This window comes from Bubalus bubalis, chromosome 13, assembly GCF_019923935.1.
Source record: "Bubalus bubalis isolate 160015118507 breed Murrah chromosome 13, NDDB_SH_1, whole genome shotgun sequence".
Classification (NCBI taxonomy): domain Eukaryota; kingdom Metazoa; phylum Chordata; class Mammalia; order Artiodactyla; family Bovidae; genus Bubalus; species Bubalus bubalis.
In genome coordinates, this window is record NC_059169.1 from 73,543,529 (window position 1) to 73,564,050 (window position 20,522).

Genomic DNA, 20,522 nt, shown 5'->3' on the forward strand with positions numbered 1-20,522 from the left:
ATTCAGGTTCCAGGCACTAAGATGTGAATATCTTTATTCAACCCACTACTTCCCTCTTGCAGACTCAATCTATTTTGTGACAGAATTGGAACCAGAAGTTAGGTCACCAAAGGTCAGACCTAGATCCCTGGCTGCCCCAGGCTGCCTTCCAGTTAGTCCAAACTAAACACCCCTTGCTTGAGTGCATGCTGTGGGAGCTGGAAATTGCAGGACCCCCTTCCTGTACCCCATCAGTCCTAGACCAGCCAGTGTGACCGCATGGGCTGCCCCACACACCCTGTCATCTCCCCTTTATCAGACCCACATTTCGTTAGCAAATCAGGCCCTCTTCATCACCTCATGGAGTGCTAAGTCAATTCATTTGTGTTCGACTCTCTGCGACCCCATGGACTGCAGCCCATCAGGCTCCTCTGTCCATAAGATTCTCTGGGCAAGAATACTGGAGAGGATTGCCATTCCCTTCCCTAGGAGATCTCCCTGACCCAGGGATCAAATCCACATCTCATTATGTTTCCTGCATCGGCATGCAGGTTCTTTACCACTAGCACCACCTGGGAAGTCCTCTTTATCACCATCCTTCCTTACTCCCCTATCCCTTCCATAAATTTTCTTTCCTGTTTCAAATTCTTTTAAAAATAATATAATCTACATGGATGCCTGCACATCAGACTTTAAAAATCAAATGATAAAGAGATACACTGTCAGAAGCATAGAGCATTAGATCTCACCCTTGGCACACAGTTTGTAAATCCACCAGATCAATACGGGGGTGAAGCAGGGGGTGTAGCGAAAACACACAGGCTTTGGGGCAGAAAGAGCTGAGCTCAAATCCAGACTGTTCCAGTGGCCCACGGGTGACTTTGAACAAATGACTTCGCCTCTCAGAGGCTTCATTTCCTTCTCTATAAAAAGCAGGAAAGAACGCCCACCTTCGATGGGGCTGCAAGGAGTAAACGAGCTCACAGAAGGAAAACGTCTGCCGTGGAGGACAGAGTCGGTAAATAGCAGCCGTTATTGTCAACACGGGTCATTACGATAAAAGCTAAAAGCCGCTCCTCGGAAGCTGGAGTCAGTCTCCCCACCACTCCACCTTCTGTTTTCCTCCACCGCCCCTCCCTTCCTTCGGGCCTCGGGGCCTGCTGTTCCTTAGTACTTGTGAATTGCCCTTGGCCTTCAAGAGAGTTTTGAATAGAACAATTTCTTGCCTTACGTAAAAGTCAGATTTGTCCTTATTGCCTAACTTCAAAGAAAACCCTGAGCCCTGCTTGAGTTCCGGGCCTGGAAGTGCAGTGGGCGAGGGGCTGGATTGGGGGAGGATGGGCGTGCCAGGTGGGACACGGGCTGGCACGTGTGCCCTGGTGCCCAACATCCGCAGAGCCAGGAGCCCTGCCACAAGGTCCCCTCTCCTCTCGCCGGAGAAGGGTCCTCATGACTTATGCATGCTTTCTTTTCATTAGCGGCAGCCGAGTAAGCACAAGGGCCAGCGGGTCTGTGAGGGACATCTGATCGGGGTGAGGGTGTGAGGCTGAGTGACACCATTGAGAGATGCAACAGGGCGGGGAGAGGTAAGCGGGCAAAACCTGCAGGCTCCCTGGGAAACTGGACATTCATTTTCTCTCTGCCTGCAGTTCATTCTGCCTTGAGGAAGTCCCTTCCCTGTGAGCTAGGTGGGATGGTTGATGCTTAACAGAAGCTTGGTGTTCTTATTGAGTTGCTAAGTCATGTCTGGCTCTTTGAGACCCCGTGGACTTGTAGTCCGCCAGGCTCCTCTGTCCATGGGGTTCTCCAGGCAAGGATACTGGAGTGGGCTGCCATTCCTCCTCCAGGGGATCTTCCTGACCCAGGGATGGAAACTGAGTCTCCTGCATTGGCAGGCTGAGCCACCAGCCACCATAGAGCCACCACGGGCAAGCTGATTTACCACTGAGCCACCTGTAGCCCCTGAAATCAAGGGAGAGAGAGGCTCTGGCCTTTCTAAGCCAAGAAAGAATTTCCTGGATCCTACCATCAGGCAAGTCTATAAAAAGCACCAAGAAAGGCCACAGGGCTGGGCTCTTCCTTACGCCACCTGAGTTTCTACACACACACACACACACACACACACACACACACACACACGGTCCATGGCAATTCTGAGATGCCAACCTTTTTGGACCCTGAGTGGTCTCTGAATAGCAATGCAAGATCAGAGGGTGTAAAGCCCAGTTGATGGGGTCCCCAGCACCCCTGTGGAGGAAAGAAGGGATCTCTCTTCCCCACCCAAACTGTCACTGACCTCCAGCCTCAGGAAAGAGGTAAAGGGAGAGATGGGAGAGAAAAGAGGAACATTCTAGTTGAGGCTTTGGACTCAGACCTAGATGGGTTTGGATCCAGTGATGTCAGTTCCCTTGAGTAACCTCTTTGACCTCCCAGAACCCACATTTCCTCAACTATTAAAATGCTTATCATGAAGGTGAAATATAATGTAGATAAACTGCTTCGTACAGCACCCAGCACCTTGTACATACTCCATAAATGGTAGCTGGCATCACTAGTAAGTGGAGCTCCTTAGAGATGTTCCTGATGCACAAGATGTACCAAGATTCTTCTGCCCAACTTGGACAAGTGATCAAACTTCTCAGACTGGATGCTGGGGGAAAGAGAGGGGAGGGTCAGCAGTAAAAGGATCTGTCTGTTGACTGACCAAGATTTTGAAGCATAGTAGGTTCAAGCTCAGGCTTCCCAGGTGGCTCAGTGGTAAAGAATCTGCCTGCCAATGCAGGAGACATGGTTTGACCCCTGGGTTGGGAAGATCCCCTAGAGGAGGGAATGGCAGCCCACCCCAGCATTCTTGCCTGGAGAATCCCATGGACAGAGGAGCCTGGCGGGCTACAGTCCATGGAGTCGAAGAGAGTCAGACATGACTTAGCGACTAAACGACAACGGGTTCAAGCTCAGGGAACCAGACAGAGTCCAGGTCCTGGTTCAAACAGATGAGACCCAAAGGGGTGATGCCCAGGGTCACAACTGAGGCAGGGCAGGGCCCACTGCTCTATGTAAGCTACCACACTGCTGGGGGCTGGGGCGTTGGATAAAGATGCTGCCTCTCTAATGTGAGCCACACATGCTGGGCATCTTCCCAGGGGGTCCTTGTCCTTAGGACCTTGGCAAGGTAACAACTAGGCAGGTAAACATGGGGCATTAAAAAGGCAGTGTTCCTCGCATCTCTACTGCTGGCCCAAATACACAGCAAAGGACTGGGATGAGGCTGTAAGTGAAATCACCCAAGCCACAAAGCCATAACCCCAGACTTTCAGATAGCAGGGGGGGTCAAGTTCTGCTACAAAAGGTGACGTTTTCATCTTGACCTGGGGCCCTGGATGAAAGCACCATCAGAAACCAATCTGTGATCAGCCCGATGTTTTTAGCAGATGAATAGGGTCCCTGTGGATCATTTAGAATTGTGGTCTAACTGGAAATGTCAGTTTTACTTGCAAGACGCTGTATCTCTTAATCATTTCTCGGTCCTTTAATGTATTTTTAATCACGAACCTGTGATTAGGAGGGAGCTGTGTGCTGCAGGGCTGTATCCAGGCAGTACCAGGAACTCCAGCTGGAAGAGACTGGACTGTGGAAGGGGGAGGGGCCCCCAGGACAAAACTGGAGAGTGTCCTCTATGGTGGGGAAAGGCCACTGTGACTATTTTGGGGAGGGTGAGCATGGCATTAGGAAGGCTCCACAGAGACTGAACCGAATCCAGATCAATACAAGATTTTACAAAAGATGGGCCAGCTAGTCTAGCCATCTGCCCAGCTTTGTAGCCAGACGCCACGGTCCCTCAGATCTAATTCCTACGACTTTGCCAAGGATGTGCCAGGAAGTCCAAGGCAGAAAGCCACTCAGAACCTTGTGTTCCCTGTCTATAAATTACAGGTATATTGTGACTTAGGCTAAGCTGGCTGCATATCCTGAAATCCACAGGCTGTGCTTTTCTGCTGTCCCAGTTATGCACACAATAATAACATTAATGATCAGCACAACCACAAAATAGCTACCATTTATGGCAGGCATGCTATGTCCAGGAACTGTGTTAAATGCTATGCATTTAATTCTCCCTAGGAAATAGTATATTATTATCATTCCATCAAAGCAGAGGAAAGGAAAAAAGCTTGCTCAGTGATACACAATTCTTGTGCAGTGAAACCATTTAAAATTAAAATCCTGTGCTTGGGGGCTTCCCTGGTGGTTCAGTGGTAAAGAATCCGCCTGCCAAGGCAGGAGGCTCGGGTTTGATTCCTGATCAGGGAAGATCCGACATGTCATGGAGCAACTAAGCCCATGCACCACAGCTATTGATCCTGTGCTCTAGAGCCTGGGAGCCACAACTACTGAGCCCATGCGCTGCAGCTGCTGAAGCTGAAGAGCCCCAGAGCCCGTGCTCTGCAGCAAGAGAAGCCACCGCGATGACAACCCTCGCATGTCAACTAGAGCATAGCCCCCAGTCACTGCAACTGGAGAAAAGCCTGCGCAATAGCTAAGACCCAGCTCAGTCAAAAATAAATACAATTATAAAAAAAGGAATCCTTTAAAAAAAAATCCTGTGCTTTAAAAAATTTCTTCGTATGTCATCCCTCAGCATTCCTATTTCACAACAAACAACTGGCCATAAGACTAATGTTGAGTGTATTGTATTTCATTTAAAAATACTGAGCTGAGATCCTGGCTCATTGTATGTACAGACATTAAACATACACTGATGCCCCAGCTCTTGGGGGACGATCCTGGGAGGCTTGCTCTAGGATTCCCTGGGCTGCCCCGTGGGATGGACCCTGTGGCCAATGGCAGCGACTCTGTCCCTTCCTCCTGCCTCCTGGAATCTCTTCCCAAAGAAACCACTGTATGAAGTCCTTCTCTCAGGCTCTTCTTTGGGGAACCCAAGTTAAAACTACATACGTGTGTAGTAGTAGTGTTAGTTGCTCAGTCATGTCTGACTCTTTGTGACCCCATGGACTGTAACCTGCCAGGGTCCTCTGTCCATGGAATTCTCCAGCCAAGAATACTGCAGTGGATTGCCAATCCCTTCTCCAGAGGATCTTCCCAATCCCACGGATCAAACCTGGGTCTCCGGCATTGCAGGCAGATTCTCTACTGTCTGAGCCACAGGGAAGTCCACATATGTGTATATGTTTCCTAATTAACATATATTTATTGAGCACTTCCTAAGTGCCAAGTGCCATGCTAAGTGATTTACCCAAATTGCCTTTTTAAAAATTCTCAAAACCATGCTGACAGTCTATCTCCAAACCACATGGGGGGAAGCTGAGGTACAGAGAAATTAAGTAACTTGTCCAAGGGTGCATCCAATGAGTGGTAGAGTTTAATTGGTGCTTTTAACCTCTGTGTTAAGCTGTCTCTCCCGCTCCGTCACAGACCACCTACTTGGAAGCTTCTACAAAGAGCCTAGCCTTCCAAATCAGGCTTGATAACAACTATGACTTTGGGGGACTTCCCTGGTGGTCCAGTGGTTAAGAATCTGCCTTCCAATGTAGAAGATGCAGGTTCAATCCCTGGTCAGGAAACTAAGATCCCGCATGCCGAGGAACAACTAAGCCCCAGTACCTTCAACTACTGAAGCCCGAACACCACAACTAGAGAGTCCATGCGCTGCCTCAAAAGATTCCACATGACGCAGGGAAGATCCAGCACGCTACAGCTAAGACTCCACGCAGCCAAATAAATAATAAATACACACAGATTTTTAAAAATTACAATTTGCATACAATACTTGAAGGAAATCTTGGCAACAACTTTACCTAAGTGCTCGACTCAAAATTATCTGCAGAAAAGGAAGTTCGTGTCCCATGATCATTTTTTTCAAATGGATTGCATGATTGGAGGAGGACAGAGTGTCTGAAACTGGCGTGCGTGCTCAGTGGCTCAGTCTTGTCCGACTCTTCCTGACCCTATGGACTGTTTGATATTAGGTCAGACAAACCAGGATAGCAATTTGAGTCTCACGAAATAATGACTATGCTTTCTTTGTTATGTGTGTGTGTTTGTGTGCTCAGTCACTAAGTCGTGTCCGACTCTGCAATCCCATAGACTGTAGCCCGCCAGGCTCCTCTGTCCATGGGATTTTCCAGGCAAGAATACTGGAGGCGATTGCCATTTCCTTCTCCAGGGGATCTTCTCCGACACAGGGACTGAACCCGTGTCTCTTACATCTCCTGCATTGGCAGGCAGCTTCCTTTACCACTGAGCCCCAGCACTGACCCCTAAATCTGGGCCACGTGATTGTCTTGTCAATACCTCACTTGCTTCTCAATGACAATGGGAACTACTCGACCGTGTCAGAATGCAAACACTCTCTAAGCACTCGGATATCATTAAACAGGGCACTTTTTCTCTGAGAAGAAAAGAAAGAAAGCTTTTTATTCAAAATCAAAAACATACTTCAAGAGAATGAGGCTCTTACCCTGTCACACCTGCTCTCTCAGAGATCCACAGAACTTTGAAATGTTCTTTCCCATTAGCAGCCATACTTTATTATCAAATTTATTTTTTTAAACTCAAATCAAAGAGGAGCGAACTTTTAATGACCATTTTCTATCTAATTTAACTCAGCCTCTACCTTGACTTCTGGTCAGCCCTTTTCCTGATGCTATTCAAACGTTTCTTCTTTCCAAAGCTGCTGTGAGAAGAACTGAGTTGAGGGAGGCATCGGGTTAGAGGTGGGCTTATGGCAGAAGGGCGGAGTGATGCTTGCGGTCTTTGTTCCCAGTATACAAGCTGGAGCCGTGCAGGGCAGTGTCTATACTGACTTCTGAGGAAAACGCTCAGCCAGGCACTGTGGAGGGAGGTCACCAAGGTAGTCAATCCCCAGAGTCACCTCAAGCAGCAGCCCTGACATCTGGGGAAACTCACAGAGGCTGCAGAGGGCTCACGGGGGACGCTGACATGAAGGAGCTAAAGGAATTCTGGGAGGAAAGTGCCTCAGACTGGAGCCATGTGCCATCACCGCCATTCCCAGCCCCCGTGATGCCTATGCATCTCTGCGGCCCTCGGGCTGACCACCTGGAGGACCACAGTGGGCAGGGGCCTGGCCCTGAAGCACCGCGGCTGCCCCCAGCCCTGCACACCCCCGCCCCCAGCCCCATCCCCCCATAAGCAGGAGGGCTGATGAGCACATGAAGAAGCTGCCCCACTGAAAAGTCAGCTCTCTTCAGGACTTCCCCTGTGGTCCAGTGGCTAAGACTCTGCACCTCCACTGCAGGGCACAGGTTTGATCCCTGGTCGGAGAACTGAGATCCCACAAGCTGCACAGTGGAGCCAAAAAAGAGACAGTCTCTTCACCAAGTGATGCTGAGAAACCTAGACAACCTCATGTAGCCCAATGAAGTTAGAATAACCCACATACTATACACACAAATAAACTCAACGTGGCTTATATTTAACCATGACATCTTAAAAATCCTAGAACACAAAGTTTTCTCTGACATAAATTGTACCAATATTGTCTTACATAAGTCTCTTTTTACTTGCAAAAGTAAAAGCAACAAATGGGACCTAATCACACTTAAAAGCTTTTGCATAGCAAAAGAAACCATCCACAAAATAAAAAGGCAACTCATGGATGGGGAGAAAATATTTGCAAACAGTGTAACTGACAAGCACTTAATTCCTAAAATATATGAACAGTCCATACAACTGTATCAAAAAAACAAACAACCCAATCAAAAAATAGGCAGATGACCTAAATAGACATTTCTCCAAAAAAGACATACAGACGGCCAAGAGGCACATGAAAAGATGGTCCACAATGCTAGTCATTAGAGAAACGGAAGTCAAAACTACGGTGAGGTACGATGTCACACCAGTCAGAATGGCCATCATGGGAAAGTCTAGATCAATAAATACCAGATGGGTGTGGAAAAAAGGGAACTCTCTTACACTGTTGGTAGGAATGTGAATTGGTACAACTACTATAGAAAATAGTATGGAAGTTTCTTAAAAAACTAAAACTAGAACTGCCATAGAATCCAGCAATCCCACTCCTGAATATATAGTATCTGGAAAAGACAAAAACTTTAATTTGAAAAGATATACACACCCCAATGTTCAGAACGGCACTGTTTACAGGATCCAAGACATGTAAGCAACCTAAGTGTCCATCAACAGATGAGTGGATAAAGTAGATGTGGTATATATAGGCAATAGAATATTCAGTTAGTTCAGTTGCTCAGTCATGTCTGACTCTTTGCGACCCCATGAATTGCAGCATGCCAGGCCTACCTGTCCATCACCAATTCCCGGAGTTCACTCAGACTCACATCCATAGAGTCAGTGATGCCATCCAGCCATCTCATCCTCTGTCGTCCCCCTTTCCTCCTGCCCCCAATCCCTCCCAGCATCAGGGTCTTTTCCAATGAGTCAACTCTTCGCATGAGGTGGCCAAAGTCCTGGAGTTTCAGCTTTAGCATCAGTCCTTCCAAAGAACACCCAGGACTGATCTCCTTTAGAATGGACTGGTTGGATCTCCTTGCAGTCCATGGGACTCTCAAGACTCTTCTCCAACACCACAGTTCAAAAGCATCATTACTCAGCCATAAAAAAACAATGAAATATTACCATTTACAGCAACATGGATGGACCTAGAGGTGATCATACTGAATGCCAAGTCAGACAAAGACAAATATTACTATTATATGATATCATTTATATGTGGAATCTAGCAAACACCCTGTTCCAACAAAACAAGAGAAGATTCTACACATGGACATCACTGATGGTCAAAACCGAAATCAGATGGATTATATTCTTTGCAGCCAAAGGTGGAGAAGCTCTATACAGTCAGCAAAAACAAGACCAGGAGCTGACAGTGGCTCAGACCATGACCTCCTTATTGCCAAATTCAGACTTAAATTGAAGAAAGTGGGGAAAACCACTAGACCATTCAGGTATGACCTAAATCAAATCCCTACGATTATAAAGTGGAAGTGGGAAATAGAGTCAAGGGATTAGACCTGATAGACAGAGTGCCAGAAGAACTATGGACAGAGGTTCATGACATTGTACAGGAGGCAGGGACCAAGACCATCCCCAAGAAAAAGAAATGCAAAAAGGCAAAATGGTTGTCTGAGGAGGCCTTACAAATAGCTGTGAAAAGAAGAGAAGGGAAAAGCAAAGGAGAAAAGGAAAGGTATACCCATTTGAACGCAGAGTTCCAAAGAACGGCAAGGAGAGATAAGAAAGCCTTCCTCAGTGATCAATGCAAAGAAATGAGGAAAACAATAGAATGGGAAAGATAGAGATCTCTTCAAGAAAATTAGAGACACCAAGGGAAAATTTCATGTACAGATGGGCTCGATAAAGGACAGAAATGGTATGGACCTAACAGAAGCAGAAGATATTAAGAGGAGGTGGCAAGGATACACAGAAGAACTATACAAAAAAGATCTTCATGACCCAGATAATCATGATGGTGTGATCATCAACCTAGAGCCAGACATTCTTGAATTCGAGATCAAGTGGGCCTTAGGAAGCATCACTACGAACAGAGCTAGTGGAGGTGATGGAATTCCAGATGAGCTATTTCAAATCCTGAAAGATGATGCTGTGGAAGTGCTGCACTCGATATGCCAGCAATTTGGAAAACTCAGCAGTGGCCACAGGACTGGAAAAGGTCAGTTTTCATTCCAATCCCAAAGAAAGGCAATGCCAGAGAATGCTCAAACTACTGCACAATTGCACTCATCTCACATGCTAGTAAAGTAATGCTCAAAATTCTCCAAGCCAGGCTTCAGCAATATGTGAACCATAAACTTCCAGATGTTCAAGCTGGTTTTAGAAAAGGCAGAGGAACCAGAGATCAAATTGCCAACATCTGTTGGATCATTAAAAAAGCAAGACAGTTCCAGAAAAATATCTACTTCTGCTTTATTGACTATGCCAAAGCCTTTGATTGTGTGGACCACAACAAACTCTGGAAAATTCTTAAAGAGATAGGAATACCAGACCACCTGACCTGCACCTGTTCTTGAGAAATCTGTATGCAGGTCAGGAAGCAACAGTTAGAACTGGACATGGAAAAACAAACTGGTTCCAAACAGGGAAAGGAGTACGTCAAGGCTGTATATTGTCACCCTGCTTATTTAACTTATATGCAGAGTACATCATGAGAAACCCTGGGCTCAGATATGCAGATGACACCACCCTTATGGCAGAAAGTGAAGAAGAACTAAAGAGCCTCTTGATAAAAGTGGAAGAGGAGAGTGAAAACTTGGCTTAACACTCAACATTCAGAAAACTAAGATCATGGCATCTTATCCCACCACTTCATGGCAAATAGATGGGGAAACAGTGGAAACAGTGGCTGACTTTATTTTTTTGGGCTCCAAAATCACTGCAGATGGTGATTGTAGCCATGAAATTAAAAGACGCTTGTTCCTTGGAAGAAAAGTTATCACCAACCTAGACAGCATATTAAAAAGCAGAGACATTGCTTTGCCAACAAAGGTCCATGTCATCAAAGCTAAGATTTTTCCAGTAGTCACGTATGGATGTGAGAGTTGGACTATAAAGAAAGTTGAGTGCCGAAGATTTGATGCTTTTGAACTGTGGTGTTGGAGAAGACTCTTGAGACTCCCTTGGACTGCAAGGAGATCCAACCAGTCCATCCTGAAGGAGATCAGTCCTGAATAGTCATTGGAAGGACTGATGCTGAAGCTGAAACTCCAGTACTTTGGCCACCTGATTCGAAGAATTGAGTCATTTGAAAAGACCCTGATGCTGGGAAAGATTGAAGGCAGGAGGAGAAGGGGACGACAGAGGATGAGATGGTTGGATGGCATCACCCATTCAATGGACATGAGTTTGGGTAAACTCTGGGAGTTGGCAATGAACAGGGAGGCCTGGTGTGCTGCAGTCCATGGGGTCACAAAGAGTCAGATACGACTGAGCGACTGAACTGAACTGATATGTGGAATCTAAAAAGTAATAGAAACAAATGTATTTATAAAATGGCAATAGACTCAGACATAGAAAACAAGCAAATTTATGGTAACCAAAGGGGAAAGGAGATGGGTAGGGATAAATTAGGGGTATGGGATTAACAGGGCTTCCCAGGCAGCACCAGTGGTAAAGAACCTGCCTGCCAATGCAGGAGACATAAGAGACACAAACTGGATCCCTGGGTCAGGAATGTCCCCTGGAGGAGGGCATGGCAGCTCACCCCAGTATTCTTGCCTGGAGAATCCTCATGGACTGGATTCCTGGATTCCTTCCAGAGAAGCCTGGCAGGCTACAGTCCATGGGGTCGCAAAGAGTCAATCATGACTGAATGGACTTAGCACACAAGCATGCATGGGATTAACACAACTATATATAAAATAGATAAAGAACAAGGATTTACTGTATAGCAGAGGGAACTATACGCATTACCTTGTAATAAGCTATAATTAAAAAAGAATTTGAAAAAGAATATATGTATATGTAACTGAGTCACTTTGCTGTATACCTGAAGCTAACACAATACTGTCAATCAACTACAGTTCAGTTAAAACAAACAAATAAATAATAAAAGACAAAAAAAAAGCCAGAAGCTGCCTCTTGAGGCCCAAGTGCTACATCTGTTTATGGTAGTTAAAGAAATGCCAAGTGGACCCTTCTCGGTGCACCTGCCAAAGCCAGTGCTGGGCACCTGAGGCTCTCCAAGAACCACAAGAAATGAGAGTGGAAAGGGGCGCTCCCAGGCACTCACCAGGGCTCCTGAAAATGCTCGGCCGAGGAGGTTTCCTCAGAGCCGAGAGGCTGCGCTAGCGGTCGGGCTCCGCGCCCGTGGGGTCTGGAGCGAGTCACTTAACCTTGGCGTCGCCATCTGGCAGGTGAGAGGTGACATTTGCCCAGTGCCTCCCTGCTGGGCGACCCTGGTGCGCAGAGACGGCTGTACCGCTCACCTCTTCCTCACGTGGCCTCTTTTCCAAAGGGTTTGAGACCGTTTAAGCCAAATGGTGGCATGAACAGGTGAATAAGACAGAAGTAAAATGGAGGATGTGAATAGTTAACCATACAAGCTTAACCCATTTATCGTGAGTGACGGAAATTTAGTAGAAAAGTGAAATTCTACCAATGTGTCTTAAGCACCTCTCAGTGTACTAGAAAGATCATGGCCTTTGGACTCAGATATGGCTTCAGATTTAGTTCCAATATTCATACCTATGTGACTCTAGGCAAATGACTATAAGAAGACAAAAAATGTGAAGCTGGTGGAGGATTAAATGTGTCAAAAACACGCAAAAGCACCTAGATCAGTGCCCAACACATAGGAGTGTCCTCTTGGAGGTTGATTTCTTTTGCCTTCTTCCCTTCCTCTTTTCATGTTTTTCTATGTATTTAACATGGAAATAGTTCATATTTGAATAATACGTTAGAGGGAACTCTCTAGGATTGAGAAAAAGCTTGAGATTATGAAAGGGAGAGACTTGTCCTGCAGGGAAGGCAGAAATTTTCAAGATGGGAATGACTCAACTAATTTATCCAAAGTCAACGGATGAGTCCTTCACATTCTCTGCATCTCCATTTTGTTATCTGGGTATGGAATTATTACGATGGGTTCTCTGACACCTGAGAGTTCCCAAGGGTTTGCTGGGAGGATGTTTTTTCCATGTTGAAGTGGGAAGACCCCGGGCAGAGCCACTATTAGGAGGGCAAGGGGCACAGCTCCACACAAACATGAAGCTTTGCAACATCAGGACGCCTGGGCGGTCCAGGGGGCACTAGAATCTGCTGTTCCTCTGTTCCTGAAGCAGGCATTGGGACAGCAGTGTGTGTGTGTGTGTGTGTGTGTGCATGAGCGTGCTTAGTCATGTCTGACTCTTTGTGACCCTACAGACTGTAGCCCACCAGGCTCCTCTGTCCATGGGATTTTCCAGGCAAGAATACTGGAGTGGGTTGCCATGCCCTTCTCCAGGGGATCTTCCCGACCCAGTGATCAAACCTGCATCTCTTGCATCTCCTGCATTGGCAGGCAGATTCTTTACCACTGTACCAACTGGGAAGACCCTTGGAATAGCAGCTGTCTGCACAGTTTCTACTAAACAATTAAAAAGGAAAGATGACAAATGCAATTTTTTCTTGCTCTCTGAGGTCATGTGGGTATATGCAGGCAGGCAAATAGACAACCAGCAAAATTCCAGGCAACTGGCTGGTATCAGGGACGCACAGCAGCAGGGAGCAGCCCACACCACCTCTCCCCAGGGAGAATCAAACCTGCCTCACCCACCTCACTGATATACAATGGAATATTACTCAGCCATATAAAGGAATGAAACTGGGTTAGTTGTAGAGATGTGGATGCACCTAGAGTCTGTCATACAGAGTGAAGTAAGTCAGGAAAAGAAAAAGAAATACCGTGTATTAACGCATATATGTGGAATCTAGAAAAAAAAAAAGGGTATAGATGAACCTATTTGCAGGGCAGGAATAGAGATGTAGATGCAGAAAAGAGACATGTGGACATGGCAGGGAAGGGGAGGGTTGGACGAAGTGGGAGGATATCACTGAAATATATACATACCGCATGTAAGACAGCTAGTGGGAGCCTGCGATACAGCACAGGGAGGGCAGCACAGTGCTCTGTGAGGACCCAGATGGGTGGGGCAGGGAGGTCCCTGAGGGAGGGGATGTCTGTACACATATAACCGATGCACTTCGTTGTACAGCAGAAACTAATACAACTTTGTATTACACTCCAATTGAAAAAAAAAAAGACCATAAGTTTAGGGTTGGTTTGTTGGTGCATTCAAATGCAACCAGCAGGCCTTGTGGTTTAGGCTGTCTGTCTTTATATTCTGTCTAAAGGGGACAAAAGAACATTAAAAATCTCCTTTAGATGTTAAAGGAAAATTCCTTTTTGTTTTTAAATGCACACTTAATGGCTATTTACTATGAGCCAGGCATGCTGTTCTAATGACAAATATTAACTCACTTAATCTGCAAAATTACCCTGTGAAATACAGTGATAACCATCACTGCTTAACAGATGAGGAATGAGGCAGGGAGAGGGTAAGCAGTGTGCCCACAGTCACGCAGCAGTGAGGGGTGGAGCCAGGAGCATGACCTCAGGACCCGGCCCCAGGGCTGCCCCAATGTCTCCCATCACACCACCCTCCAGAAGACCTAAGTGTGGGTCAGTGCACAGGAAGGTACTCAGGCCTCTCCCAGTCCAGGGTGGGCTGAGCTCCCTGATGGTCCCGGTATAGCTCTGTCTGTCCTACTGGACAGGGGAATCCCACAGACCCCATCAGACTCCTGGGTTGACTCCAAGTGGCCCAGCTTTAGAAGGGAAGCTTCCTCAGAAAAGAATCTGAGAACCCAAGCAGACGGTCTCCGCGAGCTCGAGGACACTGTCTACCGGCCATGGGCCCTGAGTTCCCACGTAACCTGAGAGCACAGCCTGTAACCTGAGACCTCAGAAGTAGACCACCTCTCCCCCTTGGTTTTCTGTTACCTCTCAGATGGGCCCAGACTCAGGCACAGGGCCTAGGGCCTGAGGGGCTTCCTTCTGCATCTGAGCAAGTGAACGGAGCCGCACAGATACCGGTAAACAGGTCTATGTGATTGCCAGACCTTCGTAACTGGACAGCCTTCCCTTTCCCCTGATAGAGATAAATGTTGATAACTCAATGATGAAAACATTGTAAAGTGCCAAGCACAGCATGTTTAGTTACAAAAGCCAGGAATAATTGCTTCTGCCTTGCTGCTAAGAAAACCAGTTGTTGAGTCCAGGATAATTCTAGTAAGAAATTGGCATTCAGGGATTAATTGTTTAGGATGTAATGACCACTACAACCCAAACTAATGAGAACAGAAGGCAGTTTCCAATTTGAATCTCAGAAATGAAATAGGCCTTGCCAGGCTGGCTGGTGCAGAAAAAGAGAATGGAAGGGCTTTTTTTTTTTTTTTCAAAGCTCACTACTGATTGGGCGAAAAATCAGAAAGCATTTTGCGAGAACAGCTTCTGAGAAGACTAGCCAAAAGTCTGTGTGGATGCCTCAGGAAAACAGTTGATTGATTATTAAAAGCCTGGCTGAGCTCCTTCCTGAAGCCCTGAGCAGGTTGAGGGCAGCAAGACAGGGGAGAGTCACCACCGTGTGGGGGAAGAGGGAGCGGGCGCCTGGACCGGAGACAGGTCCATCCCTGGTGCTTCAGCTTGACCTTCAGCGGGTCTCTTTTTTCTCAATCTGTCCCATCCTGCAAATCTTGGGATGGACTGCGGTACTTACCCCGCCAAATTCAATGGCTTAGGTGAGGAGCAAACAAGAAAATACCTGGCAAAGTGTTTTTTGATCTTTAAATCACAATGTGGGTGGACAGTATTATTGGGATGAATTAGCCCCGTCCTCATGCTTTTATTTGTCTGCTTAGCCCTCTTTGTTTTAAACAGGACTCAAGGCAACCTACCTATTTTGTCCTAATTTCTTGAAGGGCTATAAGCACCCTGTAGAATCATGGTCATGGCAGGCAATGTTCAGTTCCAGAAAAGACCCAGGATGGTTTGCTGGACCCACTGAACAAGAGCCTGAAGGCCCTGGTGGGAGTGGAACCCTTGGCAGGTCTTCAGAGCCTCGAACGCACTCCCTATTCCCTCCTTCATCTCTAGCTCATGATTCATCATCCACAGCACTTAAGTCTGTCTGAAATAATTTGAAGCATTTATTTCTTTATGTATCTATGGTATCACTACCTTCTCGTTAGAATGTAAACCCCTTGAGAGCAGAGACTTTTTCTGCCTTGTCCACTGCTGCTGTGCTGTGCTTAGTCACTCAGTCATGTCCAGTTCTTTGCGACCCCACGGACTGTAGCCCGCCAGGCTCCTCTGTCCATGAGGATTCTCCAGGCAAGAATACTAGAGTGAGTTGTCATGCTCTCCTCCAAGGGATTGTCCCAACCCAGGGATCGAACCCAGGTGTCCTGCATTGCAAGTAGATTCTTTGCTGTCTGAGCCGCCAGGGAAGCCCGAGAATACTGGAGTGGGTAGCCTATCCCTTCTCCAGGGGTTCTTCCCAACCCAGGTATCGAACTGGGGTCTCCTGCATCGCAGGCAGATTCTTTACCAGCTGAGCCACCAGGCAAGCCCTTGTCCACAGTGCCTGCTATCGATATCCATTTCAGGGATTTCCCTGGTGGTCCAGTGGCTAAAAACCCAACTATTCAGGGTGAATTTGAGAAGGACAAGAACTGTCTCTTGATTGAGACAAATGGCCTTAATTTTGTAGAACCACCCTGGGATTAGACAAAAGGGCATTTTAAGCTCTGAGTTCTGCAGGTTCCACCTGGGCCTCCCCAGGCTGTGTCCAGACCTGTGGGGGTGAGGGAGTTGCAGCCCCAAATGAATGCTCCTCCCTGAAGCTCGTATCTTCCCTTCCAGGCCACTCTCTGGACATCCAGAGCTGGTCTCTCACAGATCTGTCTTTCCAAAGATGCCCCATGCCACCAGCGTGCTTGAGGGTAGGCCGGGAGGCCCGGTCAAGGCTTCCTTTTTGTGGACAGAACTTAGGTGGACCGGCTGGGGTGGCCACATACACACATCAGATATGGGATGGAGCCAGAAATAGGAAAAGAGCCGGCAGGCTGCCCAACCTAGTCACAGCTGACACTCTACTGCCATGTTTCAGAATTCCAAGGAGTCTGGGTGCTCTAAATTCAAGCCTGGTGTTATGAAAAGTTTTACTTATTAAGATGGGGGGAGGGGAGTACTCTAACAGGCTTAGCTGTAACTCTGAAACATCTAGTCAAATGACTGGGACTTCCCTGGTGGTCCAGTGGTTAAGAATCCACCTTGAAATGCAGGGGATTTGGGTTTGATCCCTGGCTGGAGAACTAGATGTCACAACTAAGCCTGCACGCTGAAACTACCAAACCCAAGATGCAACTAAGCCCCAACACAGCCAAAAACGAAAGGTCTGTGGGCCTCTCCTTGACCCTTGCCCAGGGTCTCCCTGATGTCAAGGGTAGGCCTGTGCCTCAGCGAGACAGGAAGGAAGTCCTTACCACTGGGATATGGGCATCATGAAGTGCGGGGCTCTGACTTGGACACAGAAGCCTCTAGAAATACAAGGTACTTTTTACTCTGGGGATTTTACATATAATTGAACACATGTGACCCTGAGTCGGGAAGATCCCCTGGAGAAGAGAATGGCAACCCACTCCAATATTCTTGCCTGGAGAATCCCATGGACAGAGGAGCCTGGAGGGCTACAGTCCATAGGGTCGCAGAAAGTCAGACACGACTGAAGTGGCTTAGCATGAACACATATGATACATATGGATTTTATTAGCAGGGCTAAGAGACAGAAGCACCTCTTGTCTTCTCTGAGGACCAAATGCAGGCAAAGTAAGCAGCAAGACTGTTTTGCCTCCAACTAATTTATGTCAGAGGAGGAATTACTGGGAGCAGTGGGGGTGAGGGGTATTGACAGAAGCTTCCAGAATGCTGAAAGTGTTCCACATCTTGATTAGAGTGGCGGTTACTGGGTCCTGCGCATATTAACATTTCCCAAGCCTCGCACTTGAGATGAATGTACTTCACACAGGAGCAGTTGGGAAGTCAAGCAGCCTGGGGCTAGCCGGCTCCATGCCCTCCGGCAATTTACTTATCCTCTTAAATCTGAGTTTACTGGGGCTTCCCTGGTGGCTTAGATGGTAAAGCGTCTGCCTACAATGCAGGAGACCCAGGTTCAATCCCTGGGTTGGGAAGATCCCCTGGAGAAGGAAATGGTAACCCACTCCAGTATTCTTGCCTGGAAAATCCTATGGATGGAAGAGCCTGGTAGGCTACAGTCCATGGGGTTGCAAAGAGTCAGACATGACTGAGCAACTTTTCTTTCTTTCCCTGGTAGTCCAGAGGTTAAGACTGTATGCCCCCACTGCAGGGGGCATGGGTTCGATCCCTGGTTGGGGAACTAAGATCCTGCTTGTTATGCAGCCAAAAAGAGGAAAAGAAAATTTATTGACTAAAAATCAAAATAAGGCATATCAACTTTCAAAAAATTAAATGGGAAAAGTAACACATACAAAAACAAAAACCTTAATTTACTCACTGCGTAGTGGGTAAGGTCAACTCCTTACCTCACGACACTGCGGGGGAGGGCGGAGGTGCGCCTCAAGAGTGCTTCATCACCGGTGGTTATCAAATTATATCAGCTACATTAACTGCTTGTGCATCAGCTATGTCAGCTGGTGCTTATTAAAATGCTTAAAACTTTAAACAGATTTGTTGAAGGTATATTTTTTCTAAATGCAACAAAATGAGTTATTTCTGTACAAAACTCTCCTTCATCTAACTAGTCCGTCAATACCACTCATTTTCACTGACTGATTTCTTGGAAACCACACTTGCGGCTAGGTGCCGACTCTTCTGCCTGGCAAGCAGGTTGCCCCTTGGCCATCAGGCATCTGGGGCACGACTGGAATTCAATCCTCAGGGAAACTAGAGCCCGCTATGGAAACGGGCTTATTGACAAAGACCTTTATTGCTCTTGCGGTGGAGTTCACCCCGGCCCGAAAGAGGCCTGGTCCTGGCCGCATTTCATTCCTTGTGGTAATGTCTCAGCTCTGATCTACTTCCACTCGGAAGCTCAGAGGAGGTAGAGAGGAGATTCTGACTGTTTTATATTAGGTCAGCCAAGCGAGGATAGCAATTGGAGTCTCACAAAATATCAACTATGCCTTCTTTGTTATGTGTGTGTGAGTGTGTGTGTGTGTGCTCAGTCACTAAGTCATGTCCGACTCTGTGATCCCACAGACGGTAGCCCGCCAGGCTCCTCTGTCCCTGGGATTCCCCAGGCAAGAATACTAGAGTGCGTTGCCATTTCCTTCTCCAGGGTATTTTCCCAACCCAGAGACTGAACCCACATCTCCTCCATTGGCATGTGGGTTCTTTACCACTGAGCCCCCAGAGAAGCCACTTCTTTGTAATACTGCTGTTAAATTCTGCTCTTCTCTAAATTCAACTTCTAAAGGAGAAGTAGGCTTCTCCTAGAGTCCTAGAAGCTTCCAGAACAGCACCTATACATCATCAAAACCTTACCAGGTGATGCCAAGGACAAAGGACCATCCCAGGTGCCATGGAGGAAATAAAGAGGGTCTCAACCCTCAAAGAGCTTACCTGGCATCAAACTCCTAAACGACGAACCAGGAAAGTGAACTTCAGCATTGGAGATGGACACGGGTGCAATCAACCCCAGTAGGAACTACAACCCCTGTAGTTCCTCAGGCAGACAAGGAACTAGAACGGGGCACTCGAGCAGGCCAGGCATGGTGGAGCTGCTCCGCTAATGTCTCATGAAGTCCACCAACAACCAGGCAAAGGAGTGAGGATTATTCTCATTGTACAGATGAGGAAAATGAGGCTCAGAGAGCTAAGACATGGCCCAAAGCCGAAGACTGTAAGCGGAGGCAGGACTGGTTACATCACGTTCGAGACACAGATCAAAGTCAAAATCTAGAACCCTATGTTAAAAAATTAAGAATTTCTATTTTTCACATTTTATTATTGGAGTGTAGTTGCTTTACCATGTCCTGTTAGTTTCTGCTGTACAACAAAGTGAATCAGCCCTAGGTGTACATACAGTCCCTCTCTCCTGTGCCTCCCTCCCACACAAGCAACAAAGATTCATAAGAGGGGGAATTATAGCCATTATCTTGTAATAAATTTTAATCAAGTATAATCTGTAAATAAAAAAAATACTGGAGCACTATGCACTACACCTGAAACCAATATTATATTGTAAATAAACCATACTTTAAATATTAATAGAATAAAAAAATTTTAACTTAAGAATTTCACACAAGGGACAGTAGTGCATTAAATCAAGGCCGAGACCATGTTAAGTGCAGAGCCCTGTGTGCCTGGACATTTCTGATGCCCATGAAGCCAGCCTTGAGTGAAGGGGTGGCAAAGGACTCTGGAAGGAAAGAGGGCTTTATCACGGTTGCAAAGACTGATAAAACAAAAAGTTGTGTTTAGAGAGGTGGCAATGAGTTGGAAGGGGAATATCACTTTGGTTTCATGTAGTCAGACCCGAGAGCACCCTACTGCTGCTTTTTAACCAGAGCAAGATGAAGCCAGGAGCTTAGGTATCTCCTGAAGCCGATGGGACTTGGGTGTCTGTCCCAGGAGTAAGCTGCCAGTTCTTGGTTTCATCCTCTGCTGTCTAGTGCTTTTCCCAATCCCTCTGAGAATTCCGTGACCTTCTGGATCAGCTCCAGGCCTGGACTAGACATGTCTGTATAGTTCCCTACCCATTAACAAATAATAGAATAATTAAGCATCAGTAAGTAGCCTGACTGGTTTGATCACCTTGCAGTCCAGGGGACTCTCAAACCAGTCAATTGTAAAGGCAATCAGTCCTGAATATTCATTGGAAGGACAGATGCTGAAGCTGAAGCTCTAGTACTTTGGCCACCTGATGCGAAGAACTGACTCATTGGAAAAACCCTGATGCTGGGAAAGATTGAAGGCAGGAGGAGAAGGGGGGTGACAG

At 46.8% G+C, this 20,522-nt stretch overlaps 1 protein-coding gene and 1 non-coding gene across 2 annotated transcripts in view; both read left to right on the forward strand.

Moving 5' to 3' along the window:
* The window catches only part of SIAH3 (siah E3 ubiquitin protein ligase family member 3), a 73,269-nt gene that overhangs the window by 6,906 nt on the left and 45,841 nt on the right, over positions 1–20,522 (forward strand). The gene's annotated exons all lie outside the window — the stretch shown is intronic.
* Positions 17,662–17,733, forward strand: TRNAC-ACA. Its single transcript has one exon. It is a non-coding gene; the product is annotated as a tRNA-Cys (tRNA).